This window comes from Rhipicephalus sanguineus, chromosome 9 (genome assembly GCF_013339695.2).
Source record: "Rhipicephalus sanguineus isolate Rsan-2018 chromosome 9, BIME_Rsan_1.4, whole genome shotgun sequence".
NCBI lineage: Eukaryota > Metazoa > Arthropoda > Arachnida > Ixodida > Ixodidae > Rhipicephalus > Rhipicephalus sanguineus.
The window spans coordinates 138,182,177-138,196,785 of record NC_051184.2 but is presented as its reverse complement, the minus strand read 5'-3'; positions in this window follow the sequence as shown (position 1 = coordinate 138,196,785).

The window sequence follows — 14,609 nt, the reverse complement described above, 5'->3', positions numbered from 1 at the left end:
TTTTTTCGTCGCACGCTTCCATCTTCCACTTCCTGCCGTTTTTCTGAGCAATAATGCGTGCTCAGAGGTACTTCATATATCCCAGACTATCTAAGGCGAAGTTTCGTAATACTGTTTAGAAGAAAAAGCGAACGATTGAGTGTGTCATGTACTTAACTGCGGGAGAATGTTCGTATTCAGAAACTATGGAGATGATTTTGAGTGCTCGCTTAAGGGAGTACGATAAGATGTCCAACAAATGACACTGGTGATACGTTCGCCTTGGCGCTACCGCGCATTTACTCGGATAGCAACTATGTCAAGCCCACTTTCGATTCGGGCCTGAAACGCTTTCTTTTTGTCAGCATCCGCACTTCTGTGCTTGTTTCCGTGCTTGTTTTCTAAGTGTCTAAAGAGTTATATTACAGACGCATACTTCCGCTCTTACATTATCGTGTAAGGCAGAGGTAACGTCGACTGCACCTGTCTCTACTCAGCCGTACACACACAACCACTTGGCTATAACAATTTTTTTCCTATCACTACCCTGTCTGAGTTCTGATCCAGATTTCAATCTGTAAAACTTTGTTCCATTACTTCTCTGCACGCTGTATCTCCGCAATTGCGCTCAAAATGCGGAGCCAGCTCCGAATCATGCATAAAAGAGGGCCACATACATTCGAGAAGCACAAACGGCGTCAAATCAAAATGCTGTTGCTTCACACACTATCGCGACAGAAGGGCGCTGTGGGAGAAGCCGCGGCAAAAAAAAAAAGAAAAATAAAAATGATAGAGAAACCATGAAATAAAAGGCACAAAGGCCGCACCGCTTGCCGTGGAGAAAGCGTACACAAGAGAGGCGGAAAGCGAAGTGCTGTGACAGATTGCATTTTGAACAGTAGTGGGAGCCGAGATGAATGCTCGCTGCGGACAGGGTAGTGGGCTCGCTAAGCAAGGTGGCGTTGTCGTGTTGTCATAAGCGAAAAAAGGACAAAAAAGAAACGTGTTTGCGTTGAAGGGAAGGGGAACACGTCATGCGTTGGAGACACCATGAAAGGGAGCACGCGAATATACGAACAAAACAGGCTCGTAGAAAAAAATGTCGACGTGCCGGTTTTGGGCGCCACATCCGACAGCCTCGTCAACAAAACGATGTTGGCAAGGGTCCTTGCGTTGACAAGCTTACGCCAGCGCGCACACATATTTGTAGAGCTTCGAAGAATATTTTGTTGGTATTGTTTGCACTCTTCGTGCAGAATAGCAGTAAAGTTTTCTTTTGCTACTCTTGTTCACTTTATTTGCGCATTAGAAATGCTGACAAGGGAAAAGTGATGTGTGGTCTGAATCACACTCCTCTAGAGCAGTTGAGTGCATAGCTGTGGACGCTGGTACCTCCCACAGCTTCTATGTTGCATCATCTACAAGACTCCGTTCATGCTTGAATTATAGCTCAAGGACCTGGCATATGCTATTAGTGTGTTTGGCATTATTACGGCATCGGTCTCTTCATGCGTCGGTAAAAAAGAAAACGGCGATTGAAGCGGCCGACTTGACTGGCCGATTTTGACAAGTGTGATGCAGACTCAGGTGAATGATCTGAAGCATGTTTTTTTATAGCAACTGGTTTTCCCTTGACATTGCTCAAAACGCATTTGGCCAGATTTGACGAAAATGACTCCTACCGAAATACAAGAGGACGTGCTGTCGTAGGCCTGCGTGAATTGAAAGAAAGGGCGCAGATTCTCACAAACCACGATCGATTGAAAGCGACGTCGCAGTATAGGACTACGCTAACGCTCTTCAGACTGTGTTCGAGAATGTGCGGGAGTGACATGCTGGCGATGCATAGCGGTCGATCTAACGGTTACATGCGCTCTAGAAGCAGTACGCTGTTTATAGAGCGATGTTGTTTAATAAGTGCACCCCAATGAGAGTGGGCGCTAAATAAGAGACGACTCTCCGAATGCGTAGGTAAAATTGTCATCTGGCCATTTTCTCATAAATGCGTGCAGACACATTGCACGAGCAAACAACAGATGTAGTCTATAGAAAAAATAAACAAGAAAAAAATCTGGAGACGATCCTAATCCTTGACTCAGGTGTTTGCTACTGGCACTCGCACGTCGGCGTTCGTGTTCCCTGGTGTATTCCTTCGATAAAGTTTGTGTTTCGCCTGCTGCTCATGGCAGACCTCAAAGGCCACGTAAAAGAAGTAAGATCTGCTTCACCAGGTGCCGCCACAGTCCCAGCTGCTCACAAAAAAAGCGTCTTCTCATGCGATGTACTCATTCAGTTTAGTTTCATTAATTATGCTGATAGTTAATTTATCCTTAGCTTAACTCCACTTACGCTCCGACGTCGTATGTATTCAATATAGCTCTTAAGTGGAACCAGAATGATCGATTTCGCGCTTTTTTTATGTTTTCGATGGATGGATGGATGGTGGAACTTTATTAAATATAGTCCTGAGAGACGCGACTAGCGCGCAGTGGGCTTCTCCCACGTTGGGACGGGCAGGCTTAGCCTGACCGCCGCATCGTGGTCTCTCTGGACGGCCCAAAGCTGATCCCCCTTGTTGGGGCTTCTGATGGCGGAGCTCCACTTAGCTGGGTCGGCTTGTTCACTGCCCAGTAACGAGGGGCATCGCCAGAGCGTATGCTCTAAGTTAGCTATTTCCCCACAAAGGGGATGTTTTCGATTACTTTTTCTGAATATTCGAAAAACCGGATGTAAGTGCTCGGCTGGAAGTGCTTGGGAGGGAAACCAAAGCGTCCCTCCTTGCTCTTGCCACTAAAGGGAAAACCGAGCGAAGCCTGGAGAACCGTCCAGTGTGCCGCAACGCAAGCACTGGCTCTGAGCTGATGAACGGTTCCGTGTGTTCAGTCACTTGCTTGCAGCTTCACCGATCAGTGGGCCCTGCTTAAAAGCGACTACATATAAAACCATTCTGATGCGGTCTGCTTGAACATGGGCTTGTACAAATTTGATGGCACTTACAAAGTATGTGCTCTGTATTCGTATAAATACTTCAATGCAAACTTTGTCTTGAAGAGTGATTTTATTCCCACCTTCTAGAACATTAAGTCCTAGTTAGTCTGACCTATATATGTGAGGGACGAGCTATACTTGGAACAGTGTAGCAATGATGTCATGTTAGCCTGCGTACTTTTCTTCACCTAGTTATATTGTTTCTTCCATGGGATGCCCTTTCACCTCTTTCTCATCTTTCTTGTATACCGAAACGCGAACATTACAGTGCAGCAGTGGAAAACTGCAAGAACTAGTTACATTCTCCAGCCTGTTAGAAAAGCTGCAATGCAACATTTACCCCCGACACTATTCCTGTTACCATGCCTATGCTCTGTTATAATTTTACGGAATGAGAAACTTGGTAGAATGTTTATAAAATGTTCACAGATCACGGCTGCAGAACGAGAGAAAATTTTGTTTCAGTGTACATACTTTACGTAGACAGCAGTGTCGCTGCAAGATCATTATCTAGGTCTGCTACACTTTTGCGTCTGAGACGTCACCGCATGTACACTCATTTATAACCTGGAGAAGAAAATAACAGAGCCAATAAACAGGTACCAACGTTTCCGGAATTGGTGTATTGAGATGGTTATGAATTTAGTTTTAAAGTTCTCAAATATCTGAAACCATATGTTAAGCTTTGAGATATTGCATTCATAAGATATATCGTTATCACTCACACCTCATCAATCACCAATACTAGAATCGACATCCTTTAATGCTTCTGATGTAAGGTGCTGTAAAGTATAGTGAATAATTTGCTTTCTTAAGCGGTTTAGTTATGATATAAATATAGTATCTCATGAAGACTGTGATATTCACACAAGCCCACATTCTAATGAATTGTAGCAATGTTTCGTAATAATAACATTGGACATCAAGTGACGCAAGGCATGCTCATTGTTACAGTCGTTTTGATGAGCCTACTAGACGGCAAAATAAGTAAGGATCAAATGTAGTTATTAAGAATTATGATTGAATACGCCACTAAAATGCAATTAGCGAACATTCACGCAGTATTCATACCTGGTCCGAGCGAAGAATAGGCGTGATGTGCAGAAAAAAAAAGCACAAATAACAAGAAAAATAGAGAACAGCTGTTGCGGGAACAATTTCAATAAGGGGCGTTGCAAGCCACTAGCGTGACTCATGCCGTACGTTTTTCACAGAAGCGGCATCACGCGATGTCGTACGTCCCCAGTATTTCCTCGAGCGCGAGCTGTTTGCCGATCTCTCCGAGTAATTGTTTAGAGTACATGGTCCTGCGCTACATCACTGGTCGATCAGCTTTACGCTTGCTGGGGAGTGTATTGTTTTGCTTGTGCAACGAATTATAGCATGCGGAAATCGACTATGATATGATGCGTCTCACGAAGGAGTGCCATGAGCTTATCTCATTCTTTGTGCACATTTTTTGAAAGGTAGCTCGCACTTATACAAGTATTGCGCAGTTAATACTGGAAAAATGTATTTGTACGTAACAAAGGCATTTTCACTATTTTATTGTGCCTAAACAAAGTTGCGAATAAATACGAGTGTCTCTTATGTCTTATCCTTTGTAAAAATACATCTACATGTTCTAAAATGAGGTGAGATATGCCACCGATAACTTGCGATTGACGTTGAAACGAACTGTCCCCTTGAGTTGCTTTTGTTAAATGAAATAAAGAATGTGAAAAAGGGCTATGGGGAAAGGAGCCATGTAAGCCAGCATGACGTTATCTTCAGTTTTATAAGAATTACAGAAATTGAATGATCGTTACTAAAGTTTATGCAGATTTTTTAGATACTCCACATAACGGAAATTATGGTCACTGACCGAGTCAATACAGGACATTGTACACGTGACACATCACTCGTATCGCACAATCTTCTTTTCATTTCATTGCTCTAAGTTTTATACTACTGCTTATTTTGTTGATGGGGAGGGGGAAGCGTGGCAAAAAGCTGGAAAACGCAAGCATTTTTTTCGATAATAACATAACACTGCATGCAGGAATACTGCGTCTCCAGGAAATGGAAAGCCTGGCCACCAGGCGGCAGCACAGGTGATGTGTGTGCGAAAAACTATTGCCGGGGAAGTTTGGCAAATATGTGGCGCTTGGGCAAACAGAGGGGATGGGCGAGCCGACTTCCCGCGCTAGTCGTTGCGGCACGAAGCTTAAACTGGCGGCCTGGCGTGCGCCAGCTGTAATATTCCTCCCCACACGCTTTTCTCGAGCAGCCTTCCCCTTACGTTCGCTGTCCTACAACATTCTGTGTTACCATTAAACCATGTAGGCATGCTAAACGAAATAAAGAAAAAAGTGGGGATATAATCGAGTTCAACGATAACACGAAACGTCAAAATGGAGCCCGTCGTTCCCCTGTTAACGCGAGGGAGTATTACAGGTCTCTAAAAGCATTTGCCTATCCATGCGGGTTTCGTGCCGCGGCTGTTTGTTATTGGGGCGGCGCCCGTATCTCGGCAAATATACATCACGATACAATCTAAAGTTGTTCGCATTTTTGTTCGAGACAGATGCTCGCAACATGATTGTCACGCAAGTTTTAGTAAATAAAATTTAAGTAGTCTTCTCGCCAAATAAGGAACTTGGTGTCAAACTTTGTCAAGATTGAAACAACAAGCCTCCGAAGACTTACTGTAGCAAGACCACGTTTTTCGGGTATCACTCTATATTTCTGCAATCACGGAAATCATTTTGCCTTATTTGTCGTAATTACAAAGTCTTGCAATTCTTAACCTTTCATAAAGATTATTTTTTCAGAAGTTAACAAAGCAGCTATCACGTCAACGTTGCAGGACGTAGAAAAAAAAAATACGCGCGCACGCGAGACTCCGCTGAACTCTGCGCCAGTGTCGCTATCTTAACTTCGTGATGCTAAAATGTTCACATCATCGCTGCCCTGCCAGACAACTCGCGAATTGAGAATGAGTGATCTGCTTAGCTTCGTTACAAATAAATATTTTGTGCTTACCGAAATCAAAGTATGTTTTTCTATTAAAGTGTAGCAGTAAGTGTAAAAAAAAACAGAAATAATGCAAGGCGTGGGAGCGGGCTGGTTGGTATTCCATAATGCTAAAACTTTAGCTTAAAAAGTGCAAAGCGGACAAAGAAACGACGGGAGTGTGTTCTTCAGCGCTTGTCCTCGCCGTTTCTTTGTCGGCTGTGCACTTGTTGCGCTAAAGCTTTAGCATTAAGAAATATTGCGGTGTTTTGTACGAACGCAACCTATAAATAGAAAACCTTTGAGGATTACTGACAAAAATAGCTGAGGCCAGCAGCGAAACTTAAAACTTCTTTTTCTCCTGATGATTACGTCAAGAGTCGTGCATGCAAACAAATAGGCAGAAACTTTCAAAGACTAGCAGAAACAGAGCGAAGTATAAAAGGTAGTTTGTTCTCACCTCAAAAACGCACAGTGACCTGTGAAGCAGTAAACGTGTGATCCAGTTCCTGATAATTACTCAATTTACATTGGTTGCACATGTTCAATAAAAATAACCGATATTTTATAACTGTATACACTGTAATGGAGGCCGTGGACTCGGGGCTCGAGCAAGAGAGAAGAGGAGGACGACGTAGTGTGATCGCTGGCCTGCTTCGTGTTAGCCCTTGTGCTAGATAAACCACTGCCTCGTCGGGTCAACTCCTGCCTGTGAAATATGCCACTTCAACCGGTGGAGGTGCGCGGTACATCTGGTCCTCACCCTGGAACTGCTGGAACTTCGCAGCCGGACACTTCGACGACCTTTCGCGATGAATGATTCGGTACCACATTAACTATAGTATCGTTTCATGGGGGAACGCGTTTGCTTGTCACTTGCCATCAGTACAACATATCAAAAATCACTCAATACGCACAATCACTTTTAGTTCCATGCAATGAAATGCCTCTGTGTAACTCCACTCTTTCAATATCTTGTCTGTCATTAATTTGTTTCAGTTCAACATTGTAGTCTAATTCCACAAAATGCTTTATAACAACCTCACGCATCCATTCATGTCACGTGATTTATTGCAGAATAAAAACCTGGCGAGATTTGCAGCTAATAACAATTTTTTGTTACCAACAGTTCACACTAATTACGGCAAAAACACATCTGCATTCACTGCTATTTCATTCTCGAATGATTTACCTACATATAAGTAATCTTGTGTTTCCCTTTCAGTCTTTAGAAGTGACCTTGGGCATCGCTATCTGTTTTAAGTGTACCAACGTCATGGCTGTTGTCTAATCGACTTTTTTGTTGTTTTTTCTTGTACTTTGAAGTTCTTCTGTTGTGTTTTTATTCATATTTAACTGATCCGTATGGAAATGTTTTATCTAATATGTTTGCTGTTGTTAGTTATTAACTACGATGCTTGTATAATGAACCGATGGTCCAACTACATTTCTTTTACTTTGGGACCCTCGCCTGTATATTCTCTAATGTTGTATTACCTTTTGAAATCAATAACTGAAACTGAAACTGACCCTCTTAGGGCACTCCGGATCCCGCGCCTTTGCCTGTCTTCTGCCCTGGCGCACTCCGGCGCACTCCGGTGCACTCCGGTGCACACGTATTATCTGCAATTATTTTGGGTGTTGCGCAGCTCGAGCGCCTGCGCCTTTCGTACCCAGTTTCACTGTTTCCATAACAGTGAAATCCCAAGAATATTAATAATAATAATATCTGGGGTTTAACGTCCCAAAACCACGATATGATTATGAGAGACGCCGTAGTGGAGGGCTCCGGAAATTTTGACCACCTGGGGTTCTTTAACGTGCACCGAAATCGAAGTACACGGGCCTCAAACATTTTCGCCTCCATCGAAAATGCAGCCGCCACGGCCGGGATTCGATCCCGCGACCTTCGGGTCAGCAGTCGAGCGCCATAACCACTAGACCACCGTGGCTGGGCAAAATCCTAAGAATAAAACTAAGAGCTCTACTCCGAAGTATTCGCGTTCTTTGAGCCGTGTTGGTGAGATAAACGGTAACGCATTTGCTTAGTGCGGGAAATATTCAGTCGTTCAGCCTATACATGCATTTTTTGTTAAAGTATCCGCCTCGATTCTTCGACCAGTACGGCCACGTGCACAACTGCCGTGGGTGACGTCATTTTCACTTTAACGCCGTTGCTTTTATGTGCACACGTACAATTCATGAAAAAATAAAAAAAAATTAATTGAACCTACGCACATGCTTCCAGCAGCGACGACGATGCCTAAGGGCAGGCTTTTGACTTAAAAAATGTTACAATTTATGCATCATAAAATTATGCTTAGCAAACTCTCATCTATACTACCTGCATGCAAGACCCCTCCCACAGTGCCTGTAACAGTCTTACGTGTTTTCTTTTTCTATTCCACTCCCGTTTACTCTTTATAAAGGATCTCATAATGAGTGCATGCTTCCTAGAAGAAACGAAGCTGTGAAAACCACGTTGTTTACGAGTAAAGGCGAAAATGCCTTAAATCACTGCATTACGTGCGCTGCCTTTGAACAACGAGGTTAATTTCCACTGTGGCAATACTGAAAACGGTTAGAACAAGGTGTGATTGTTAAGCACGTTACGCAATCGCGGAACCGGTGCGAATGCACCGGTTCCGCGATTGTGCTTTATATGCTTTCAAACATTCCGTTCGCCTTTTTCTGAACCATCCTTTGGATAATTGAACTATATTTAATCACTGTCGTTACTTCATCGCCGCTTTCACAATGCTTCATGTATTCTTTATTCACTTTCATTGCATTCTTTTTCATGTGAAATATTTAATAATATACTATCCTAAAGATAGCATCATTACACATTGTTAGCTCTTACTTATTTTGCTACCTTTCTTGTATTTTCAGTGTCAAATAGTGTAAATCGTCTTCGCATACCATAATGCCTCTCCTGTTATTTTTTGTGCACATTCTATCCTTGTTTGGCGCTATTTCTGCTCATGATCTTATTTTCTTATGTATTCTATAACAAGAGGTCCCATTGCAGTGTTCGCACTAAGGGACCTCTTTCTGTATACTTCTCCCCATATGTAACCCCCATTCAAATACGTTCAATAAACTGAAACTGAAACTGAAACTGAATAAGTGAAAAAACATGCATCTTGCATTGACGCGTGCCGGCACGTTCATTCTCTTAATTTTATTATTAGAGAAAGAGTACGAGGTGCTCGTTATTTGCGTAATGGGATTTTTTTTTTTGTGACTCAGTTTGAGGAGGCATTTTTTTCCTTGGCCAATCTAAACACTTTCCTGACCGCGGAAAAATTGGTCGTTTTTGGGTAGTCAAGGAAATATTTTAGGGGCAAAGCTCCTTATAGCATCACCTGGTGGGCCGTCGCTCCATCCGGCGTGCACACGCCGTCGCGTCTTCCGTATCATTCAATAGATGGCGCTGTCCAAAAGAGATGTGTGCAATATCGCGTTTGGGTGAATGCACGCTAGATGGCGTTATAGGTGCCGCTGCTCTCAGATTGCATGCTGCGCCCGTTATCTCTCATTCTCCTTGATCGTCGCTGTACGTGGAGGAGTGCGCTTGCCGGAAGCAGCACTGCTTGGCGGACCATGGACGACGAGGAGCGCCGGGGGCGGAAGGCCGCTGCGTCTCGTGCTCGTCGGCAGGATCCCGAAGTGCGAGCTCGAGAGGCTGCCGCCAAGCGAGCGCAGCAGTAATCAAAGCAGCACATCGCTTTGAGTACTGCTGGGCAAAACCACTGAACATTTCACGGTGTAACCATGACTGCTTCAGGAGCTTCGCCCAAGCTCTTCATCATTCACCCGTGATTATGCTGTAATTTTTTTCCTGCCACAGAAGTTTTTTGATTATAAAGTGTAGGGTATCAAATGATAGAGCAGGATTTGGTCTGTTTAGGATTTACAATTTCAAGCAACAGATTTACTTTGAATATTAAAAAAGTCATAAAAACAAAGAAAACTGCAACAAAAATAAAACGTCAGAGTTTCACCGCAAGGGCGAAGCAATGAATGCGATAGCAACAAATTGTAGTGTTATACGAAGTGAGGCTCGCAGCCAACCGTTTTGTATCCCATCTCGCGTAACTACAAAAACCTGGTGTAAGAGAGTACGGCCGCTCCAGGGAGAGATGCTCTTCGCATAGTCACTTCGCGTTGAGAGCGGAGCACGTAGAAGGTTATATGAGCCGCTCGCTGTGATGGCTGTCGAGATAGCGCGCGCGACCGCGCCCTTAGATTCAGAGTTCAAAGCCGCTGCTCGCGCGACACCCCCCCTCTCCTCCACCTCGCGTCTTTTCATGGTCGTTAAAGACGGGCGGGGCGTTTCCTGTCTGCTTTGACGGCAGGCCTCCCGAGTGGGGTGATGTTATCGCGTTCACCCTCCGAGCGACGGAAACGGGCCTGCTCGTTTGATCTCTGCTTTGGCCGCCTTTGTCGCCCCCGCTCGCGCGCTTTTACCAGCGGTAGAGCATACGATGCGCGGGAGGATCTTATCAACTTCGACGTCATACGGGAGGGGCATGAGCACGACGGCGACGGCAAAAACCCGTCGAGACTGTCCATACAATCGCTATTGAAATAAAAAAAAAATAAGAACATCGATGCTAACCTCCACAGGGTAAAACACTGAAAAAAATCGAAATGTGCATTTTGGACACAAAGCCCTTATAGAATATTACTGCAAATATAAGCTTTGTAATTACAGAAGTGAATTCGATATATAGAAAAATATAAGCACTAGTGCCTATCATGCTCCCGTGCGAATCATGTTCGCGACGCTATGAAATAAATGTTGGGTCACTGTGCATTGGCTTTTCGAAAACGTTGGTTCACGCACACTTATTTGTGTGGTTCCATGTTTCTCTGACGACTTCTGCGGTGAACAACAACAACACGAAGAAGCCTTCGTGCGGCCCTCCAGAGCGCTAGGTCAAGGTCCACTCCAGGCCGTCTTAGCGCCGTCTCTCCACTCTTTCTGAAGCTGGCGTTAAGTGTTCCCGCCCAAACAAAGCTGACACCTTGCCGATAAGAGCTCTGACCTTTAGTACTCACCCGATACGTTTACATTAAACGTGGTGTCGTCCTTTTTTGTGTTTCGTGTATGTCTCTTAAACCGGTGTGCGCTGCCGTTTACTGCCTCTCTGACTTTTCGGTTAACGCTCTTTGTTCACATATTGCTTACATTACCAGCCGTTTATTTACTAGTGAGTCTCCTAGGGCTTTTTCTCCACTGTGTTCACAGTGGAGAAATGCAAATAACGGAATACCTTCTCTGCACCCACTACTCTCCTTCATATTCCTTAGCCTATCATCGAACCTTATTTTGGTCTGAGCTTCCCTCGCCTCAAAACCTGCCCATCCCATATTGACCTTTACAGCCTCATTTGTCGTCTTCCCGTGAGCACCCAATGCGAGGCGTCCCACAGTACTTTGATTTACATCCATTCCCGATTGCCCCTCTGCCATCATGCACACCACTGAGTTCCCAAAAGTAAGCCCTGGAACCATTACACCCTTCCACAGACCTCGAAGCACTTCGTACCTATTGTATCCCCACAAGACTCTCTGCTTCATTATTGCAGCATTCCTCCTTCTTTTTGCTACCGAGGGTTCTTCCTGTACCTCCATGTAGCTGTCACTCTCATTTACCCATACTCCGAGGTACTTGCATTCGCTTACCCTCTGTATTCCTTGGTCTTGTATTGACACCGTCTTTTCACAGGGGTCATTGAATACCATCAATCCACTATTCGTTACAATAAATTCTAGTCCAAGAGCTTCACCTTCCCTTCCGCATATATCCGCCAGCCGCGACTGTCCGCAAACAAGGCGATATCATCCGCATAAATAAACCTCGAAGCTTCTGCTCAATCATCGCGCCGCCCTGATTATGTGACAGAATTAAACCAATGTTGTTACCTTCTAGCGCTTTTTCCATACTCACCATGTACATCATGAATAGCAGCGGGGACAAAAGACCTCTCTCATCCCTGTCTCAGCCCCTTGCTAATATCAAGTTCCTTTGCTGCTCATTCCTTCCCATTTTATGCAAGCTATATTTTCTCGGTATATCTCCCTCAAAAGCTGTATACAGTCGTCGCCTATGCCCATTCCTTTCGATATATCCTACAAAATTTCCTGATGAACGTTGTCGTACGCCCCAGTGATGTCAGAAAAGCTTTCTACAAGGGCCTATTTTCTATTTTACATATTCTATACACTGAGTGAGAACAAACAGGTTATCGTCTAACCACCTGCTGACTCTAAATCCATTCTGAAGTTCTCCCATGATACCGTTATGTTCAGCCCACGTTTCTATTTTCATTTTTACTGCTTGCATCGCGAACCTGTAGAGTACGGATGTAATTAGTGGCCTATACGAGCGAATCTTATCCTTTTCTCCCTTGCATTTATAGATTCAGTTCATTCTACTCTTTCGCCATCTACCCGGCAATTGCCTGTCCTTTAAGCATTTTTCTACGGCTTTCAGCAATACTTCTTTAGAGTTATGTACTAGTTCGTTAATGAGGCTAACGGGAGCCCCATCTAAACTCGCGGCAGTGCGCTTTGGAATTTTTCCTTCGGCCTTTGTCCAGTTCAAATTCTCAAGAACTAGTTCTTCCTCTGTTGATCTCTCTACCACACTTTTACTCACGGGGTAAATCCCCTGAATGCTCTTTTTAAACGAATCGGCTGTTACCTTTCGGATGTAACCTAGCGCTTCGTACCCTTCCATTTTATTTCCTCCTTTTACAATATGTCGTTTCATTGTGAACGACTTCCTGCCTAGCGCATTTGTGTGGCTCCAAAATATCCTAGGCGCGGCCTCCTTTTTACCGTGAACTTCTGTCGCCGAGCGTTCACTTTCACCTTTAATTTTTGCCTCGACCAATTTCTGTACAACGAATTTTTTCTCTAAAGATATTTTCCATTTTTTGTTGACTTCGTCCTGTGGCCTCTTCTTCTTTTTTGCCATTCTGTGCTCCCGTGATGCTTCGCGTCGCTTCTCAATCGCCTGCTGGATTTCCTTCTTCCACCGACTTCTTGGCTTCCTCTTTCCTTTCCAGCAAATAGTTTTCTTCTCTCTCCCAATCTCTTTCGTCATTAGATGTAACAGCTCACTATACTCGCAGTCCTTGTCTGGTATTTTGCCAACTTCTTCCGCGACTGTTGCGGCTATATTTATTATTTGTTTGTCATTTCAATACGAGCTGCCAGACTTTGATTTCATGCTTTTATATACAGTTGCATATCCCATTTGTAATGTTATTCGTTTATGACCACTACGCAAGACTTTAATCGATTCCTCGTCTATTCTCATGTCTCTCAGTTTGTGGTAAATTCCTTCAGTCATGAGACAATATTCGAAACTTGATTGCTTGTTTCCGACTTCCCACGTGGTCTGCCCGTCACATTTACGCCCCGTGTTAACTATCTCCAGACTAGGTTGCTCTCAGAGATGTAGTAATAATTTACCATTGATGTCTGAATATCCGTCAAGGTCATGTCAAGGTATTTAAAATGTACAGCGCCATCTGTCGACAATCCCGTAAGCTCAATCCGCCATTTTATTTATTTTATTTGTCAAATACTGTCAGCCTTTCACAGGCCATTAGAGGGAGTGGGTCAAAAGGTACGCAGAGAAGTACAATGCACAATAATTCGAACAAGACATTAATAATGACAGCCAAAACAACAAACAATCCGTAAACCTCGTAATTAGGAAAAGCAAAAGATTATACGAAAAAAATACAGCTGTGCTATAGCGTACAAAAATATTCTTCTACCCTTTCCACAAAGCTATCTACGCTATTCATGCCAATAATTTCTTGGGGCAACGCGTTTCATATTTCAATGGAAGCCGGAAAGAAATAAAATTTGAATGGGTCTCATCGTGCGACGTATTGCCTGATGTGCTTACCATGGCACTCTCTACGGGAGTGACGATGCGGTGGTTTCAAGTGCTCGTGCTTATCTATGTTTAGGCGATCATTATATAGCAAGAAAGGAAATTTCACCGCTGACAACCGCCGCCGGCAGGCTAGTACAGGAATTCCTGCGGCATTTTGAAGATCAGTGACACTATCAAGGCAGGAATACATTGAAAAAATAAAACGTAGTGCCTTGTTTTGGATTCATTCCAGTCTATCTGTGAGGTACACCTGGTGGGGGTTCCAAAGTGTACTGCCATATTCAAGGATGGGGCGCACTAGAGTTTCATAGGCAGCTAACTTAACACATGCAGGAGCCGCAGCCAACTCCCTTCGCGGAAACTCGTGTGCTTTAAATGCTTTTATGCATGTGTTTTCAATATGAACGTTCCATTTAAGTTGCTTGGGAAGGTTATACCTAAATATTTTATAGTGTCTGTTCGTGTTATACAGAGCCCGCCATTTTATAAGTGAATGTAACAGGTGATTTCTTTTGGCTAATAGTCATACACTTTGTTTTGTTGACGTTTATTTCCATACCCAAGGTTACGCACCATTCAGCAATTTTATCTAGAGAAGCATCTAGAAGCTTTTGATCGTCAGTACCACGCACCCAAGTGTATACAACTAGATCATCGGCAAATAAACGCACTTTCACGCCTTCTTCAACACAGCTAACAACGTCATTAATGTAAATTAGAA